The 4,354-nt window shown below is 49.5% G+C and overlaps 1 pseudogene; it reads left to right on the top strand.

Annotated features, from left to right (window-relative positions):
• Positions 1–1,033: 1,033 nt before the first annotated feature.
• Positions 1,034–1,162, top strand: LOC126015030 (uncharacterized; annotated as a pseudogene).
• The last annotated feature ends 3,192 nt before the right edge of the window (positions 1,163–4,354 follow it).

The raw sequence follows: 4,354 nt of genomic DNA, 5'->3' as shown, positions 1-4,354 counted from the left end.
GCCCAAAGAAAACCCAAAAAAAAAGAATCTTTGCAGGGCCTGGAGAGGTAGCACAGCGTGTTTGCCTTGCAAGCAGCCGATCCAGGACCCAAGGTGGTTGGTTTGAATCCCGGTGTCCCATATGGTTCCCCGTGCCTGCCAGGAGCTATTTCTGAGCAGACAGCCAGGAGTAACCCCTGAGCAATGCTGGGTGTGGCCCAAAAAACCAAAAAAAAAAAAAAAAAAAAAAAAAAGAAGAATCTTTGCAGATTGGGGCCAGAGAGATAGCATGGAGGTAGGGCATTTGCCTTGCATGCAGAAGAATAGTGGTTCGAATCCCAGCATCCCATATGATCCTGAGCCTGCCAGGATCAATTTCTGAGCACAAAACCAGGAGTAACCCCTGAGTGCTGCCTGGTGTGACCCAAAAACCAAAAAAAAAAAAAAAAAAAATCTTTGCAGATGACAGTATGCGGCTGACCCAGGACAGGCCTGGGTTCAATCCCCAGCATCCCATATGGTACCCTGCCAGGAGCAATTTCTGAGCATAAAACCAGGAGTAACCCCTGTGCACCACCAGGTGTGGACCCAACCCCCGCCTCCCCAAAAAAGAATTTTGCAGGGCTGGAGTGACAGCCTTGCAAGCAGCTGAGCCAGGTTGGATCCTCACAGCCAGAAATGACCCTTCAGCACAGAGCTGAGAGTAACCCGTGAACACCATTGGGTGTGGCCCAAAAACCAAGAAATAAATAAATAAATAAATCTTTGCTTTTAGGAAAACAATATTAAACATTAAATAAATTAGTCATGACTACAAACTCCTGATACAATATACAAGCCACCTGATAGAAGTTTAGGGCCCCAGGTAAATTTTAAGCATGATCACAAAACAGAATTCTGACCTCCTCTAATGAAATTCAGCATTTAAAAGAAATCTTGAAATTGAGCATTTATGAAAGGTGTCCTTTCAAGAACACTTATTCCAAGAAAATTCACACCGGCAGAAGTCCTGTGAAAGTTGTTCTTTTCCAACCACTTAAAAAATCAAACTATTGTCTATGGCGATACCACCCTGAACACGCCCAATCTCGTCTGGATCTTGTCAGATCTCAGAAGCTAAGCAGGGTCGGCCCGGTTAGTACTTGGATGGGAGACCACCTGGGAATACCGGGTGTTGTAGGCTTTAAAAAAAATCAGGGCCCGGAGAGATAGCACAGCGGTGCTTGCAAGGCAAAGTGTTTGCCTTGCAAGCAGCCGATCTAGGACCAAAGATGATTGGTTCGAATCCCGGTGTCCCATATGGTCCCCCGTGCCTGCCAGGAGCTATTTCTGAGCAGACAGCCAGGAGTAACCCCTGAGCAGCCGGGTGTGGCCCAAAACCCAAAAAAAAAAAAAATTCAGACTATTGGGGCTGGAGAGATGGCATGGAGGTGGGGTGTTTACCTTGCATGCAGAATGTTGGTGGTTCGAATTCCGGCATTCCATATGGTCCCCTGTGCCTGCCAGGAGCGATTTCTGAGCACAGAGCCAGGAGTAACCCCTGAGCGCTGCTGGGTGTGACCCAAATACCAAACCCCTCACCCCAAAAATCAAACTACTGGCAACATTTTTTGAGGGGAAGGAGGAAGAATAATTTCAGATTTATTACAATGATTCTGATGGATAATAAATTCAGAATTGGGCCCGGAGAGATAGCACAGCGGCTTTTGCCTTGCAAGCAGTCGATCCAGGACCTAAGGTGGTTGGTTCGAATCCCGGTGTCCCATATGGTCCCCCATGCCTGCCAGGACCTATTTCTGAGCAAATAGCCAGGAGTAACCCCTGAGCACTGCCGGGTGTGCCCCCCCCAAAAAAAATAATAAATTCAGAATTGCAAGCACTTTTTAAAGAGGTGATCCTAATATTGAAATAGCACAAATAAATTATCAATTCAGAATCACCTCAAGAGGCCTAAATTCAAAGTTATTGTCAAAATAGCATTGATAATTCAATAGGTAGGGAAGTTGTCTCACATGTGGCTGACTCAGGTTCAATCCCTTGGCACCATGTATGGCCCCCCAAGTCCATCATGAGTAATCCCTGAATATAGAGCTAGGGGTGGCAACATTTTTTAATGATGAGAATCAAACAAAAGACATAACTTATTTCCATCCATCATACCTCAACCCTGAATAAGACACCAGAGCTCAACCCCCCATCTTTATTCAATTATTAGCCTACTTATTATCAACAATTGTGGGGTAACTCAGGTGTAGCATTGCTCATTAAGCCTCATGGAACCTGAACAGCCAATACCATCCCAACATTTATTTACCCTGAAAATGGGTGAAAAATAGTAATGGTATTTTTTCTGCACAAAGCCATCTTCCTTTGAAGACAAACTATGGACTCCACTGAATAGTAAACAGTGGTAATCTTCATGGTTGCACCCAACTTTATAGAAATTTGTGCAGACCGTGGTAGAAACAACTTATAATAAAGTAACTTGAAATCATCGCCCCCTTGCAAGAGTTGTGGCAAACACCTTGAAATTTTACATTTATAAATGAAATAAAAGGCCTAAATTTCAAGTATTAAGGACCATGGGAGCCTGAAAGATAGCACAGCACTTGCCTTGTATGCGGCCCACCCGGGTTTGATCTGTGGCATCCCGTATGGTTCCCCGAGCCTGCCTGAAGAGATTCCTGAGCACAGAGCCAGGAGTAACCCCTGAGCACCCCCAGGTGTGGTCCAAAAGCAAACAAAAAAAATGAAGGAAAAAGGTATCTCTTGAAATGCCCCAAATATTCTAAATAGAAATTACAGTTGTCTCTATTGGTTGAAGTTTATTTCTAAAAAAAGCAATGGGTGTACTACATTAAAAAACAAAAAAGCAATAGACGTATTGCATTTAATTGAATTAAAAAAAAAAAAAGGCAATGGCTAGGGAGGGCAAATAGAGTCGGGAGGGATTTGCCTTGCACGCAGCAGAGAGCACCAGGAGAGACTCCTGATAGCAGAACCAAGAGTTAGTAACCCCCCCCCACACACACACACAGCCGGGTGTGGCCCCAAACCAAACAAAAAGCAATGAATCTATTGCATTCGGGGTAGGGGAGAAGTTATGGACATATGCAGAAAAATATGCTTTAGGGAAAAAAAAATCAAATTTTGAACTCAAAAGTAAAGGTGGGTCTGAGAGCAAATCACTTTCTAGATGTCAACCATGGAACTTGAGACAGGACGCAGAAGTTGTCACCTGCAGATGAACCCCTTCTTTTTTGGGGGGGGGAAGGAGGCAGAGAGAAGAGCTTCTTTGGGTCCAGTTTATACCAATAACGTCTCTACCGCGGTGTATTAGTCATTCAAAACAGCTCGTGCGAGGAAGAAAAGTTCTATTCAAAACGCTGCATTTTGTCTGCAGCCGGCCTTGCCAGTGAGTGGCTTTGTTTCTCGTTTCAACCGCCTGTACAGGGATGGTCGAGGGTTCAAATGCGGCCCTGAGTCCTCGCTCCCCGGATAGGAGAGGATGGAAGGGAGGAAATGTGGGCATCGACGAGGTATGCAGGGACACCCCCACCCCGCAGCCTGGGCTTGGGGTGAGGAGGTGGGGGTGCAGAGGGGACCGTTCCAAGAGAGAAGAATCGTCCTGGGCAGACGACGCGCGCCACCCCATAAACCCATTCCTGCAACACCGCACCTTGCTAAGGGCCTCTTGGGAGGCAGGCGGTCGTCTGCGTTGAATTTGCTAAGAAATGAATAAATAATAATAATAATAATAATAATAATAATAATTTAAAAAGCAAACACCTCTGCACCCCGAGCCCCTCCCCAGACCCCGCGGGGCGCTCTTTTTGTGTGTGTGCATCGCAGGGAGCTGGGAAGGGGGTGCTTGGCTCGTGGGGCTAAGGAAGGGGCAAGTACACGGGGGTGCCCGTCTGCAGACGCCTCCACCTGCACAGGCCGGGATCTGGGGCGCGTCCCCCCCCCCGGTGACTGGGGCGTCGGGGTGCACCGTGGAGACCCCCAGGCACGAGCTCGGGGCATCCCGTCTCCCCCTCCCGTCGCGGCTCCCCACGGCCTTCCCGGCCAGCCCGGCGGCAGCACGCGCCCAGGAGGCCCGAGAGGCCTAAGAGGACGCGGGCGCCCGGCAGGCAGGCAGGCAGGCAGGCCCGACCCGGCCCCGGCCCCGCCGCCGCCGCCGCCTATTGTTCACGAGCCCCAGGCCCGGCCCGGCTCACCGCGCTGGCCCGAGCAGCGGCTCCTCTCAGCTCCGAGTCCCCGCGGACGAAGCCACCGCCGCGGCGGCCGCCGCCGCCGCCGCCTCCGCCGCCGCCGTCGTCGCTGCGGTTCTGGCCGCCGCCGTAGACGCCGCCTCGGACTCGGACTCGGACTC

Source organism: Suncus etruscus, chromosome 7 (assembly GCF_024139225.1).
Source record: "Suncus etruscus isolate mSunEtr1 chromosome 7, mSunEtr1.pri.cur, whole genome shotgun sequence".
In the NCBI taxonomy this organism is placed as follows: domain Eukaryota; kingdom Metazoa; phylum Chordata; class Mammalia; order Eulipotyphla; family Soricidae; genus Suncus; species Suncus etruscus.
The sequence above is the reverse complement of the archived record's forward strand: the minus strand, read 5'-3'. Positions and strand labels throughout refer to the sequence as shown.